General features: G+C 35.1%; 1 pseudogene across 1 annotated transcript; it reads left to right on the forward strand.

Moving 5' to 3' along the window:
* Positions 1–635: 635 nt before the first annotated feature.
* Positions 636–3493, forward strand: LOC110825283 (BTB/POZ domain-containing protein At3g05675 pseudogene; annotated as a pseudogene). The gene is made up of 3 exons (XR_015818485.1): positions 636–1125; positions 1825–1899; positions 2094–3493. The product of XR_015818485.1 is annotated as a BTB/POZ domain-containing protein At3g05675 pseudogene (transcript).
* The last annotated feature ends 13484 nt before the right edge of the window (positions 3494–16977 follow it).

The raw sequence follows: 16977 nt of genomic DNA on the forward strand, positions 1-16977 counted from the left end.
TTTAAAGAGATAAATTATCAAGCACAATAATTTTATAAACTCAATGAATTATAGTTAATGCGCATAAAATATATAATAATTATAATGCAAAATTAAAATTATTACTCAACAATAGACTCAATTTATTTTTTACTCTTTTGTATTAATTTTAGTTAAGTTAATTATGAATAAATTCTACATAAATCAAATAGACTATTTAATTAAAAAAGTATAATAAAAAAATTAACTTCCGTGGACTTTCAATACGCGTTCAGTTTTTACGGTTTTAAGTTGTGCTCTCATCCTCTAGTTAATAAATATTTATTGTCAATAAACTTTCACATGAATTTTTATTTTTACTTTCTAAATATAACCTTTAACAAATTTAGAGGCACCATGCTACAAAGATCACGAGGCAAGTATGATAAGGGTAGTTTTGTCCTTTCATATTTTTTCCACTTATATTATTTATTTGTTTATTTTTCACAAAAAAAAAACTCAACTCCTGAGTCTAATAGCAGATTTATGTAGGCAATCTTTCTGATCTTCACAGCCTCCACTTATGTCCTCCACACTGCGATTTATGTAGGCAAATTATCTGTGCGATTGTAATAACAGATTTATTCCTCGAATTAAGTTCATTAAAAGGTAGGCTACTCTATCTTCTTCTCTGATGACCCATCTGAAAAGTCATGATTTTTAATCAACTTCCATTAATATCTCAGAGATATTAATGGGGGTTTCTGGTAAATTTTGGAAATTTGTTTATTTCTTTACTTGGAAGATTGTGTCTTTATTATAGTTTGTTGGTATCTTTTGGCTTTAAAGTAACAAGTCTTGGTGAAGTTCAAGAAATTTTCGGCTATACACTCTTTGTATGGTAGCTGAGAAAATATAAGAGGAAAAGGAGTAATTAGAATGATTTATCTATATCTTTTCTTGCTGGAGTTTAATAATTGGATTTCTCAGAAATGTTGTACTTTTTATTGTTTTGTTCCGCTTGCTTCATGAGTCTCTCTGTGGAACTCTTGATATAGCTTCTGCATTTTCCCAGCTCTTTTGCGATTTCTGATGGAGGTTCTTCATATTCCGATGATTTTTCCTCTGCATCAGATTTCTTAAGCTCCTGGGGGAGCTTCTTTTGAGGTTTCACAATGAAACTTACCTTTTTCTTTTTTGTGCTCCTTTAATAAGATCATTCTCTTCAACTGAGATGTCTCGTTTGTGTTCGTTCATGGAGGTATCTTGTTTTTTTATCTAAAAACCAGCCTATGGGTCAAAGACCAAAAGGAAAAACAAAAGAAAAACAAAGGCCAATCCAAGTTGCCTCTTACTCTTCCGACCTTACAAAGATATGTAATCTTGAACTTTAGCAGTGCCCTTCCGAACAACGCATGCATTGGATGGTCTATCATGTGTGTTAGGGTCAGATGTCCCTTATGGTAGCTTCTAAAGAATATATTTCTATTCATTTTAGTTTTCTTTTGGCTGGATGTGATTCTGGGTGGGTACCGTGGATAAGGGCTTATGAAGATATTCATCAATGAAAGGGAATTATGAAGATCTTCATCACTGATCTTGTAACTAAGGATTATTGGAAAATGAAAATGGCTTTTTCTGTGGCACAATAAGTTACTTGTTTGTCGTTTTTATGTCTTTCCTAAGTTTCTGTGTAAATGAAACAATGATTAGAAAGCATATATGAACTTAAGAGATAGACAGTAGCCAATATCTTGTACATATGCTATATTCCTTGTGATAGGTGTTCTGATCTCTATTTTTGGATGTCAGCAAATGTAATTAATAAGTTTCTCAGTTCATGTAATCTAAGTTCATAATATGCAGAATGAGCTCTTGGGTATATTTATCTATTCTATTGAGTGCTACAGACATGAAATGCCCATCAAGCCATTATATTAGGTATACAGTTTGATTTGAACGTGCAAATCTCCATTTTAGAATAATATATTTAACAGCATGATTTTCAAGTTGTGACAGTCTCTGGCTTAATCTATATCAAACAAATGTTATTATTTTTATTTTAGACTTTCATTTCAGATTTGATTTTGATTTTCGTTAAGAGTTCAGTCTAATTTGAATATTTATTGTTTTAGTTGCTGAAGGATGAATTTTGTATCCTTCATAACTCTGTATGGACTCAACTGAAGCAGCCAAGCCTTGCAGATTTGGGGACAAGTGTACTAGTGATATCACTATGCACTTGAGAAATACTAGTGGTAGACTTGAATGGTTCTACTCCCACTTTATTCTCATAAACAAGAGCAAGTTCTTTGCTGATCAGATCTCCAGTCCTGACTGTAAATTACAACCATCATGTTAGTCTTTTGACATTGTTGGATCTCTCTTCAGAGTTGCTTCTGGAGTCCGTGGACCCTGTTGAATCTGCTGTTGGTATTCTTCAGATAGGCAGTTTACATTGCATTGTAAAGAGATCAGGGATTGCTGCATCCAGTATTTGGAGGCTATTTCTTAGTAAGACGGATGAGGAAGAAATTATAAATGCAGTCTCAGAACTGGGTCCAGTAGCAATGCCCATTTTATCGAGAATTCAACCTCTAGATATAATTGCATCGAAAAATGCTTTCATTTTAACTGTTCAGTTCGCCATGTCCTTTGACGGAGCATCTCCTCCATTCGGAGATGATCTTAAAACCTCTGCTCAAGAACAGGTTGAGTACATGCTGGGGGCAGATGAGCATACCCCATTAGTTACAGCTGATGATGAAGTGAAATCAGTAGTAAGAATGGGCCTCTCAAAAGTTTGCTCTTCGTTCAAAACTGAATTATCTTCCATGCTTTTGGAGTCGGATCTCACATCTCAGACTATAGAAGGTAAAGCCCTGCGGAGTCTACATGACATCGAATGGATGTGTAACATCTTATCGAGGATGGATTTAATGAAGGACTTTGTTTGTAACTGGGCAGAGATCTCTGGTAAGGTTTTAGAGATAGTAGAGGATAAGAAACCAGGATCTGCAATGCTGGGTTTGAAAGTAAAGCTAATAGAAGTGACAAGCAAAGTGTTGGAAACAGTAGAGTACGGGAATGTAATCCTTCCAGCTTTGGGCCGGCTGCAATTGCTAAATTCATGGCTCCCATTTATCCGAAAGATAAAAGTGATTTTGGACACAACAAACAAGGAGCAATTGAGCAATACATACAAGATGGAGGAAGAGACGTCGGGAAACATTGAGGGAGCAATTGTGTCATTGGTCCTGGCATTGCCATCAAATGACCAAGCTAATGTTTTTGTATATTGGATAAAGACAGAACACGTGAGATATCCTGATTTGAGTGAGGCATTTGAAATTTGGTGTTATAGGACTAAGTCTGCAAAGAGAAGATTGTTGGAGGGATCTGAGAATGTTGGCAATGCCACTATCAGTCTTTGATTAGTTTAATTTGATGGGCCTGTTGTTGTATGATCAATTTAGTTGTATTGAATTGCATAATCCTCTTTTTCATAATAATAGTAGCAATATATAATTGAAAATTCTTCATTTTCTAACGCAGAAAATAACCAACATCCTTATTTGTTTTGAGGAATGAAGATGAAACAACCAGGAAAATTAGTCTTGTCTTAACCCATCTACCAGACAACCTACAAAATATATGTATATATATATGACTAACTCGTGTAATTTTATAATCCTTTTGTCAAGAGTATTTTGTCCAAATATTATAACAATTTTAGTAGTTTAGCAAAGACGGATCCCCCAAATGCGTCCAAGTGGCAGAGTCCGTTTCGGTCTCAATGCATCCAATTATCTTCTTCAAATTTTGATTCTAAAAGTAAAGTGAAAAGAGTCAAATATTATTTTAAATTCAAATTTTGTGATAATTTACTTACTAATTAGTACGTAATCTAGGTACATGTAATATATTTTTTAGGACAATATTAGAACTTAATGTCGCCCTTGCTTGTAATAATTTTTTAGGGAACCATGTGTAACGACAATCTTTCTATTACTTGGACATTGAGTGTGTCTATAAAAACATTTAGAAAGTAGAGATCATATGATATACGACCCAACTATAGTCATTTCTCTTCACTAGTATTGCTCATAAGAAAAAGATGATAATTGGGGATTTTGCATGGATTATAAAGAACTCAATTCTAAAACTATGAAAGATAAATTTCTCGTACTCATTATCAATGATCTTATTCATGTATTGTATGGAGTAAACATCTTTTCTAAATTTTTTCTTTGAGTAGGGTATCATCAAATTAGGGTGAAGGAAGAAGACATCCACAAAATAGTCTTTAAAACACACCAAGGCCACTATGAATTTAGAGTGATGTCTTTTGCCCTATCTAATCCCCAAGCTAACTTTTAGGCCCTCATGAATCACATTTTCAAGACTTTTCTCTAAAAGTTTATACTGGTCTTCTTTGATGACATATTGGTCTACAGTACCATCAAGCATGAGCACCTTATTCATTTAGAAGAAGTTCTAAAGACATTCCAAGATAAGAAGTTGTATGTAAAACAATCCAAGTGTTGTTTCTTCTAAATAGAGGTGGAGTATCTTGGGCTAGTCGAAGGGTGGAAATGGACACTTGAAAGATCGAAGCCATGATCAACTGGCCATTCCTTAGATGATTAAGGCCTTACAAGTTTTCTGGGCTTAAAAGGATATTATGACAAATTATTACAGACTCATAGCCTAACAACTCACTCATTTTTTTAAAAAAAAGTACTTTTGAATGGAATGCAGAAGCAAATAAGACCTTCCAGTCGTTAAAGGCAGCCATGACTTCCAGCCTGGTCTTATAACTGCCTAAATTTGGGGATCCTTTTACTACAGAGACAAAGGTGAGTAATAAAGGTATTGGAGCAATCTTAATATAAGAGAATCAACTCATCACCTTCATAAGTACGACTCTCAACCCCAGGAATTAAACTAAATTGGTATACGAGAAGCAACTGACAGAAGTTCTCTATGTTGTAGAAAAATAGGTGCACTACTTAGAAAGAACCTCCTTCATCATTAGAACTAATAAGCACAACCTAAAATACTTGTTAGATCAAAGGGGGGTATCCTCCATGGTAAAACAAGAGGAGATTTTGAAGTTGTTGGGTCTCAATTACATGATCCAATACAAGCAAGGGTCATCCAACAAAGTAGCTTACGCTTTTTCAAGAAAATACTCCCATGAATTTGAAGCAGAAGTCTTATATACCCTCTTGATAGGGTGTAAAAACAACATCCTCGTCACCTATGTTTGTGTGTCTAAAATGAACTATTTGCTGCATGATCAAGTTATTTTATCCATTTTGATGTAGGACAAAAGTTGGAACCTAAAGTCAGGAAGAACAGTAGGAAGCAAGGGCGAGAACTATAAAACTACCATATGTCATGGTCTTAGCCTTGCGCAAGGCTAAGACCGCTCAACTACAGCATGTATTGGCCCCCGTACACACCCTTGTCCAAGGGATACATTTCAGCAAAAATAAGAAAACACAACCAACCCTTGGGAACGGTTTGCATCTAAGGCAGTAGGATGGGACATAAGTTATGATCTGCTAAGCCTTGGCCAAGGCCAAGGTGGCACTTAAATTTAAAAGGTTCGCACGTAATTGAAACAAACTTTGCCCTAGGCTTGCACATCAACCTCCAATACACTTAAAGAAAAGGGGGGCTTTTTGAAATATGAGAAGATACCCTCTCTACCGTGATCTAAGGGTTGAAAATCATGTGAAAATCATTATGGAAAGATAAAGATGAGTTGAAATCAAGGAAATGTATTGGAAATAAAGGAAAGAAAAGTAAAAGAAACCCTATACTCTGGTTAACTATAAAGGAGGCAGTTGTCAAAGTAGAATCATATTTCCTTGGGCTTGACACCACACAAAGAAGATTTCCCTGTTGCTGCCCTTTTTCTTCTTCATATTTATTCTCTCATTTAATCACTAAAAACTCTTTTGTATTGAAACCCACCATGAGTGGCTAGTTTATTTCTTTTCCTTTTTGAGGTTTGGTGAACTCCAGTGATGTATTTGCGAGATCAAATTGATTTAGTTCATGTTTTATTTAAACCTTGGTATTTATGTATTTCTTGCATACTTGCTGTTTTGAATTTATTTGAACAGGGCCCGTGGAATGCACGTAGAGGCCGCAAGTAGCTAGCTGGACCATTAAATCTGTAATTGTTTGCTTAGTTTCAACACTTAAAAGCAATCAATGTCGCACTGAGGAGGTAAATAACCTGGTTGACTGGTTCACACGGATGAACCCAACAACTTGAATAAGGTTCTTTTAGTTTTTAAGGCTGTTGGCAAGTAAAATCTTGTGGACATTCCAGGATTGTTTGGCAGCAAAAAATCAATCATGAACGTTTCTTAACTAGTTTAAAAATAAGAAATGATTGATTGTTGAAACATTTCCAACAACTATAACTTGTTCAGAATAGTTTAAATAAAGTTAATCCTTATATCCATGATCAATTACGTTACCGGAGTTGGCTATTTCATCAACTAAATATCCTCTTTATAATTGCTTTAGATTTGAACTTGTAGCCTATATTTTGTTCAACATCATTCTACTTATTATTCATTTTATCTTTCGCATAACCAGTCCTATAAAACCCCCTCTTGTTTACTATTTATTTGTTAATCAAGGAAGAAAATTGATTTTCCACTCCATGTGGATTCAACCCTTCTTACAACTACTCCAATATTGTTTTATTTGTTAATTAGGAATTTATTTTTGATGGATTCAACACCAATCAAATTTTGGTGCCGTTGCTAGAGAGACGGTATTTAACTAATTATTTTTTCTTGTTATGACTAGGTTTATCGTGGGAGACCACTCTTTTACGATCCAGAGATTGAAAAGGAAGTCAAGTCCATCTTAGAAAAAATGTTTAAACCAAACAGAAAGGACTCGAGTCTATGACTTGATGATGTTTTATGGGCTTATCGAACAACATTCAAGATGCCAATCGAAATGTCTCCATACTTCCTAATCTTTGGGAAAGCTTTTCATTTGCTTATTAAGCTGAAGCGTAGAGCATACTGGGCCATCAAGAGTTGTAACATGAAGATGGAGGAACTTGTGGAGCATCGGAAGCTACAACTACAAAAACTAGAAGAAATATGAAATACGACCTATGAGAACTTCAGAATTTACAAGGAAGAGACAAAAATACTCAACGACCAATTATTTTCCAAGAAATAATTCTTAATTGGGCAGTAAGTCCTCCTCTTTGATTTCTGACTTAAGTTGTTCCATGGCAAACTGAGGTCAAGGTGGATAGGGCCATTCCTGGTCACCAACATATTTCCTCACTGCTTTGTCGAAATCAAGAGCCTTAACACACAAAAAAATTTCAAGGTGAACAGACACCATCTTAGACCTTTTTACGAAGGCTCCTTTGCAAATAACATTAAAAAAACAACACACAACCCACCCAAGGCACATATCTGACAACAAGTAGGATAGTTTGGCATTGGACAATAAATAAGGTGCTTGATGGGAGGCAACCCATCCATATTTTCTTCCTTATGTTTTCTTTCTTGCCCTTCTCAATTTTAACTTCTTTTTCGGTAAATTAATGCATTTTTTGCTGAAGATTAATGTAGAAATTGAATTTATTTTATTTATTAGTTTAAATTCATATAGGATTTATTTTTAATTAGATTTAGAACATGTTTAGTTTTTAAATATCATGTTATTAGTGGAAATTTGTCTTTTAAGAGATTTAATTAATGTTTATCTTTTAGATTATAGTACATTATTTTTAGAAATTTTGAATTCGATATAAGTCTATTTAAAGGCATTTTAAGTTGTTAATTTTGGAGGAGTGAATTAAATAAAAATTTAATTTTTCTTCACTTAAAAAAATCCCAACAAGTGGTATCAGACCTTTATTAGTCATGGGTATGTGAGAAAAAAAATAAAGAGAAAGTAAGAGAGTTTCATACATCAAATATGGCCTCAAACACTTTTTCTTTGACTTCACCTCCCACTTTCACGAGAAAAATTTCAATTATGGGTTATGAAAATGCAAACATATGTACAATTTTTTGATTTTGGGATGTGGTTGAAAATGATGGTGAACCCCCACCATTGCAATCTCATCCAACTACAGCTTAATTAAAGAGTCATATGAAGAAAAATCCAATTACAAAGTAAAAACTTGCTTGTACTTTTCAGTTTTTGAAATGATTTTTACTAGGTTCATGGCTTGTGAAACTCCAAAAGAGATATTGCATTTGCTTAAAACTGAGTATTTAGGTAATGAGTAAACTAGGTTGATGCAAGTTTTGAATCTTAAGAGAGAATTTGAGATTCAAAGAATGAAGGAATTAGAAGGAATCAAAGAGTGTGCTATCAAACTCATGACATTGTTAACAAAATTGGATTATTTGGTGAAGAGTTTTCCGACAGTAGAATTGTTGAAAAAATTTTTGTGAACTTACAAGAAAAGTTTGAACCAAAGATTTTCTGACTTGAAGATTCTAAGGATCTCTCAAAAATTACAATTACAGAATTAATTAATGCTTTACAAGCTGTGGAGCAAAGAAGAGCAATGAGAGATGAAAAAAAAATTGAGGGAGTTTTCATAGCCACAGTGTCAAACAAGTCTTCATCAAGATCAAAGAGAAGAAACTTTCCACTATGGTGAGTATGCAGAAAAAACAACCATGATGAAAAAGATTTTTGGCATAAAGGTAAATCACAATATTTTTATTGTAAAAGATTTGGGTATATACAAAAAAATTACAGGTTGAAGAATGAACAAGTGATGCGGAACCCCAAGACCCTTGCTTGAACCTTAGAACTCATTAATCGGTTTGGAACGGAATTTAGATCACAAGTAAAAAAGAAATCAAATTTGTTCAATCACCCAAATGGTAGAAGTTAAAGAGAACCCAAGAAAGATAAATGATATCCCTTGAAACCCAATCCAAACAAGCACCAAGAATAATTGAAATAGGAAATCAAAATTGAAATACAAGTGATAACAATTGTATTCCAAATCAACACCTTGTGCATAAAGTAAAAAAAAAAAAGCCGAAACGCTCTCAACTCAATTATGAAATGTTTGATTACAACTCTGGATAAGTTACAATAAAATAACTACAATTGTAACTCCCACAATAACTAGGTTAATTATGTGGTAATTACAATTTTAACTCCAACAATAACTAGGCTAATTATAGGCATGTAATTGTTATGTAACTCCTTGTAACTCCAATCTTCTTAACCAAAACCACTAATTGTTTGTGGCACCATATAGTTATGGGCTCATTCTTGTAGTAACACTAAAACAAGACTTAAGCCCAAAATGAGTTATACTTAACTATATGGGCTTAATTAACTCAAACTAAAATAAAACAATACAAAATACTTAAACAACTCAATTAATCCAGCCCATACACAAGGCTTATTCATCCATTATCAATAAGACTCAAACAAGCCCAAATTATCCCAAATCACTTAAATCCAATTAAAGTTACGAATTTGGGCTGTTCAAAAAGCTTATATTTGAACTTTCCACAATTGACATCATCCACATGTTTTTGAGTAAAAACTTGGAGCAACTCTTTAAGCTTCTTTACTTTTGATCTTGTTACTGGTCTGCTGAAACTTTCCAGTTTTGGAACTGTATGTGCTTACATCATTTGAAATTTGCTCCAAGTCACCTTCTAATGCTCTTTGAGTATCTTGAGTATTTTTAGTCTTATTTGCATCATTCCCCCTCCCCTCAAAAGGATTCGTCCTCGAATCAATTCCTGCATCAATTTCAAAAGGGGATAAATAAGATATGTTAAATGTAGCCGAAACACTAGACTCACCTGGTAGGTCCACTTTGTAGGCATTTTCATTGATTTTGGCTATGATTTGAAATGGACCATCCCCACGAGCATCCAACTTAGATTCCATTTTGATGGAAATCGTTCCTTGCGCATATGAACCCACACCCAATCTCTGAGTTCAAATGAAATCTTGCACCTTCCTTTATTGACATGGGATGCTACTTGTTCATTTTTCTTTTCAATGTTCTTCCTTGCTTTTTCATGAATTGCTTTAACCATCTTTGTTTTCTTATGTCCATCCAAATTAGAAAATGTCACTTATAGGAATAGGCAACAAATCAAGTGGAGTTAAGGGATTAAAACCATACACAATTTCAAAAGGAGAAAAACTAGTAGAAGAATGTATATTCCGATTATAAGCAAATTCAACAAATGGTAGCATATCTTCCTAAGTTTTAACATTCCTTCCAATTAAGCACGTAATAATGTACCAAGTGTTCTATTTACTACTTCAGTTTGACCATCCGTTTGTAGATGTGAAGTAGTAGAAAATAAAAGTTTGGTCCCAAGTTTGGAACACAAAACTTGCCAAAAGTGTCTTAAAAACTTAACATCCCTATCGGACACAATGGTTTTAGGAATGCCATGCATTCTAACAACTTCGCGGAAAAACAAATCCGTTATATGTGTGGCATCATCTGTTTTGTGACATGGTATAAAGTGTACCATTTTGGAAAAACAATCAACAACAACAAATATTGAGTTTCGGCCTTTTCTAGTCCTAGGAAAACCCAACAAAAAGTCCATAGAAATATCAACCCAAGGATGTGTAGGAATGGGTAATGGCATATATAATCCATGTGGTTGAACTCTAGACTTAGCTTGCCTACGTGAGATGCACTGCGCACAAATTTTCTCAACATGTTTGCGCATATTAGGCCAAAAGAAATGTTCATGTAAAATGCTCAAAGTTTTACCAATCCCAAAATGTCCCATTAAACCACCACTATGTGCTTAACGAACAAGCAACTCCCTAATAGAACTATTAGGCTCACATAATTTTCCATTTTTAAATAAAAAACCATCATGCCTATAAAAGTCTTGAAATACTGCATGTTCACAAGCCACATAAACATTTGAAAAATCACTATCATGCACATACAATTCTTTGAAATATTCAAATCCCAAAAATTTTGTAGAAAGAGTAAAGATAAGACTGTACATTCTTAAAAGCGCATCAGCTACCGCATTTTCTTTCCCTTGCTTATATTGGATCACATATGGGAAGGGCTCTATGAATTCTACCCATTTTGCATGTCGTTTAGTAAGCTTGCCTTACCTTTTCAAATGCCTCAAAGATTCATGATCGGTGTGAATCACAAATTCTTTTGGTAACAAATAATGTTGTCATGTCTCTAATCCTCTTACCAAAACATAAAACTCTTTGTCATAGGTGGAATAATTCAATTGTGCACCATTGAGCTTCTCACTGAAGTAAGCAATGAGTTTTTTATCCTGCATAAGAACAGTACCTATCCCAAACTCAGAGGCATCACATTCAATTTCAAAAGTTGAATCAAAATTAGGCAATCTTAATAAAGGCGCATTACATAACTTTTCTTTCAATAAGGAAAACGCATGTTCTGGTTCTTTTCCCCAAACAAACCCCTTATATTTTTTCATGATTTCAGTTAAAGGGGCAGCAACGACACTAAAATTTTTTACAAATCTCCTATAGAAACTTGTCAAACCATGAAAACTACGCACCTCACTTACACTTTTAGGTGTCGACCACTCTTGAATAGCTTTTACCTTTTCACTATATACCTCGATTCCTTTTGCACTCACGACATATCCTAAGAAAATGATGCGATCAATGCAAAATGTACATTTCTTCATGTTAGCATATAGTTGAAATTTGCACAATGTGTCAAACACTTACCTCAAATGCATGACATGCTCATCAATAGATCTGCTATACACAAGAATGTCATCGAAGTAGACAACCACAAACTTTCCAATAAATTCACAAAAACATGGTTCATTAAACGCATGAAAGTACTTGGCGCATTAGTTAAGCTAAATGGCATAACCAACCGCTTATATAACCCTTGTTTTGTTTTAAAAGCAGTTTTCCATTCATCTCGTTTCATTCGTATTTGGTGATAACCACTTTTAAGATCAATTTTAGAAAATACACAAGCACCATGCAACTCATCTAACATATCATCAAGTCGAGGTATTGGGTGTCGATATTTTACCGTTATTTTATTGACGGCTTTACAATCAACACACATACGCCAACTACCATCTTTTTTGGGTACTAATAAGACGGGCACTACGCATGGACTTAAACTTTCTCGAATGTGCCCCTTTTGTAAGAGCTCCTCCACTTGCCTTTGAAGCTCTTTAGTCTCCTCGGGATTGTTCCTATAGGCTGGTCTATTTGGTATGGCAGCCCCGGGAATAAAGTCAATTTGATGCTCAATCCCTCTCAAAGGTGGTAAACCTTGAGGTAGATCATCGAAAAAAACATTGCTAAATTCCTGCAAAACTTCAACCACAACACCTGGCAAAGAAGAGTCAAGTTCGTTAGTTGAGAAACAAGCTTCCTTGTACATGAGTTTGTATAATTGGCTTGTTAGAAAATAAAGCTTTCCTCACATCTCTCATTTTAGCATAAAAACTCATTTTGTTTCCCTCATTCTTTTCTATGGTCGAATGCATCTCTTTTTCTTTTTCCTTTTGATCTTCATTTTTCCACTCTAATTTTCTCTCACTCTCTTTTCTTTTCTCGTTTTCTTTTTCTTTTCTTTTTCTCTCGGTCTCTCTTTGTGCGAATTTATCATGGGACTTTTCAAGTTGCATTTGGTCTTCAAAAACTTATTTAGGGGTTAAAGGAAGAAGAGTATACTTTTTTCCCTCTTTTCCTACCATGTACCTATTGAGATACCCATCATGCTTCACTCTCCTATCCCATTGCCATGGTCTACCCAGCAAAATATGACTAGCTTGCATAGGAACTACATCACATATCACCTCATCACTATACTTCCCAATAGTAAAAAGCACCCTCACTTGCTTATTAACTCTCATCTCCCCACTATTGTTAAGCCATTGCAACTTATAAGGTTTAGGATGTTTGGTAGTTTCCAAACCCAGTTTATCAACAAATAAGGTACTAGCTACATTTACACAACTACCCCCATCAATAATCATGCTACACAATTTTCCATTCACTAGACATCTAGAATGAAAAATTTTCTCTCTTTGCAACTTAACCCCCTCTTTATCATTCCTTACTTGCACATTCAAAGCACGTCTAGAAACCAACAATCTACCTTCCATAGGCGTTTCCCCATCACTACAATCCTCCAAAGGAGGCATTTCATCCTCCACATCATTCTCATCATCCGTTTCAACATCATCACCGCACATCACCATTACCCTTTTATTTGGGCATTGAGATGTAATATAACCAAAACTCAAGCATCTAAAACACTTGATATCTCTATTCCTAGGAGTTTGGGAGTTAGAAATACCTTTGTTTTATTATCATTAGCATCTTTTGGCTTGGTTTTGTCATCTCTTTTGAATTGGACACCTTGTTATCTCCCCTCCAATTCGGTCTCCAATTGGAATTTTGGGCCGAGTAAGTGTTGGCTTGCCTTGTGTTCCCCTTTTTCTTTAATTGTCTTTCAATCTTTATAGCTATGTGCACCATATCATCAATCTCCACATAATGTTGAAGCTCTACAATGTTGGCTATGTCTTTGTTAAAGCCATTTAAGAACCTTGCCATAGTAGCTTCCCTATCCTCTTCAATATTAGCCCTTATCATGGCTATCTCCATCTCTTTGTAGTAGTCTTCTACACTCTTGTTCCCTTGTATAAGGCCTTGCAATTTTTGATGTAAGTCCCTATAGTAGTGAGTAGGAACAAAGCACCTTCTCATGGTAGCCTTCATTTCGGCCCAAGTGGAAATAGATCTCTCTCCATTTCTCCTTTTACTTGTGATGAGTTGATCCCACCATACAATGGCATACTCTCCAAGCTCCACCTTGCGCTCTCTTTCAAGATAAGCACTCGGATCATTCTTGCCTAGAAACAATGGGATTTTCATTTTGATGCTCCCAATGTTTTTATCAAGATCGTTTCAACCCCTACCACAATTTCGATCTTCATTGACCAAAGTAGCTTGGTCATCAAATTCTTCCTCCAGTTCCTCATCAAAAGGTGGTGTTGGAAGTCTTCATGCCCCTGGATTGGTTTGGGAAGCTTCCCCCCCTCTCATGGAATTTAACTCACGTTGTTGTTTCTCTAGTTTCTCATTCATGTTGCCAATAGCTAGTTGAATCCTCTCAAATTGTTGTTGCATTGCTTTGAGGATGAATTCTTGATCTTTTGATGTTCTTTCACTCCCTTGTGGCTCCATCTTCAAATCTGAAATTTTAATGACAAATAAAATAGATTGCAACCTCCCAAATCACTCCCTCATGTGTTTACTCTCGTAGTATGGGCACTCGTGTTTCACTCAATTTTGGCTTTTACCCCTTTTTGATCTCACACTCTCTTACTTTTTAACACTCAAGCAATCTTTTATAACTTTATACAAAATGACCAATTCAAACAACAACTAATTATCACTACGTACTCAATTTTAATTAGAGATAACAAAGAATTCCTAAAGAAACAAGATACACGAATTCAACTCTAAAAGCAAACTAGAACAATCTAAACAATGAAGAACACACACTTGATATAGAAATAAGTATATGATGATTTTTATGTTAATTAGGCAACAACGAATCAATATTATTACCTCAAGATGTAATAAGAAGCAAATGGGCAGAAATATTAAATGAAAACTAAATATGCAAGAAAAAAAATGGTGAATATGGAATTTAATGCATGAAACTTGTAATTCTCTAATAGAACCATAAATTAGCACCCAAAATACTCAAATTAAGTGAAACAAACAGTTTTGGATGAAAACAAACTTAATTGAGGTGAGTTGTTTCCAAACAACCCCAAAAATTACACAAACAATCTCAACCAAACAAACAGCCTTGAAACGAGTTTCTCTTTTAAATTTTAAATGTATTTGAATGTTATATGAGATAAATAAAAGGAAAATAACAGCAGCTCTGTCAATTACACAAGGTAGAATATGTGAAAATGTGTTTTGCATAATTAAGCAAATTAGGCTAATCTGATTTTTTTTTTTGCTGAATACAAATTTGTCTTTTTTTTTTTTGGTAAGAAATAATGAAAATAAAGACAACAAAAAAAGGATAGACTAATTTACTTGGTGAACCAATGCTCTGATACCAAATGATGCGGAACTCCAAGACCCTTGCTTGAACCTTAGAACTCTTCAATCGGTTTAGAATGGAATTTAGATCACAAGTAAAAAAGGAATCAAATTTGTTCAATCACCCAAATGGTAGAAGTTAAAGAGAACCCAAGAAAGATAAATGATATCCCTTGAACCCAATCCAAACAAGCACTAAGAACAATTGAAATAGGAAATCAAAATTGAAATACAAGTGATAACAATTGTATTCCAAATCAACACCTTGTGCATGAAGTGAAAAGAAAGCTAAAACACTCTCAACTCAATTCTGAAATGTTTGATTACAACTCTTGATGTCCAAAAAGAAGAGTTCGTTTAGTATTTATAGTCAAAGAAATCAATAATAAGTTACAATACAATAACTACAATTGTAACTCCCACAATAACTAGGTTAATTATGTGGTAATTATAATTGTAACTCCAATAATAAGTAGGCTAATTATAGGCATGTAATTGTCATGTAACTCCTTGTAACTCCAATCTTCTTAACCAACACCACTAATTGTTTATGGCACCATATAGTTATGGGCTCATTCTTGTAATAACACTAAGACAAAACTTAAGCCCAAAATGAGTTATACTTAACTATATGGGCTTAATTAACTCAAACTAAAATAAAACAATCCAAAATACTTAAAACAACTCAACTAATCGAGCCCATACACAAGGCTTATTCATCCATTATCAATAAGACTCAAACAAGTCCAAATTATCCCAAATCCCTTAGGCAAGCGTTGCGAAAACCTTAGAAGACACGACAGTATTCGACATGCCTTGCCCAAAGGACCGCTTTGGTCACAAACAAGCCTCGCTCAAGGCTAGTAACCAACCCATGCTTCCTACATCACCCCTGACACTTGCCTTAGGCTTATACTCAATCAGTGAACGATGCACAAGCCTTGCCCAAACCACAAAAAAAAAAAAAAAAAACCACCAGCCAAACCTAAACTTCCCTTGCCCTAAGCTATTGACACTTGACGCCCACTTTGAAATTTAAACACTAATCCCTGATATCAAGCCCTCACAACTTTTATCTCTCCCCCTCTCAAACTCTAAGCTCCCTCTCCCTCTTTTTGCTATCTCACATAACTCGACCCTCAGTAGCCACACCGACAATGAGACAGAAGACATCTGCCCAAAAAACTAGTGGCCTTTGGCCATTCGCGCATCTTTGCATCGCGAGAACATTACAATAAGCCCCACCAGCCACACCTGCTCTGACAACAGATGCAAGCAGCACTACTAGTGGCAACCTTGCTCCTTGAAGCCTCGTAATCAACATCTCTGACTCTCCACCATCCACACCACTACTCTCGATGTTGGAATAGATCAAATGATTGAAAACAAAGATCCCCCTCCAACTACTCCTACTGAAGCCGTTGCAAAAGAAGAAACACCAAAACGAGCACCAAAAAGATCCCGTATTCACTGAGGCCAACCCATCCACTATAGTACCCACCAAAACAGACCTCCGGGGGTATCTCTTATCCGAAGATGATTTGGAAAAGGTACATCATGAGGAAATTAAGGAACTACCCATTATTACGGGCAAATCCAAACATGACCCTACTCTTGACACCGTCAGCATCAAAACGGGTGTTTTGAATCTAATCTACACCATCGGTTGGGCCAGCTTCTTTATTTTAGATGGCCTTGCCGAAGTCGAACTAGTCAAGAAATTTTACACCACTTTCCAATTTTACAAATCGGTCAAGTTCAGTCTCCACACCCTGAACCTCATCTCCTACCGTCTCCAAGGCAAACACTTCCAACTCTCAATTGCTCAATTTGATGATGCCTCGGGGTTCTCTGAACGGGAGGCAAAACACCCATAATGCAATTTCTGTGAGGAAT

Source organism: Carica papaya, chromosome 4 (assembly GCF_054855325.1).
Source record: "Carica papaya isolate Zhongbai chromosome 4, ASM5485532v1, whole genome shotgun sequence".
NCBI lineage: Eukaryota > Viridiplantae > Streptophyta > Magnoliopsida > Brassicales > Caricaceae > Carica > Carica papaya.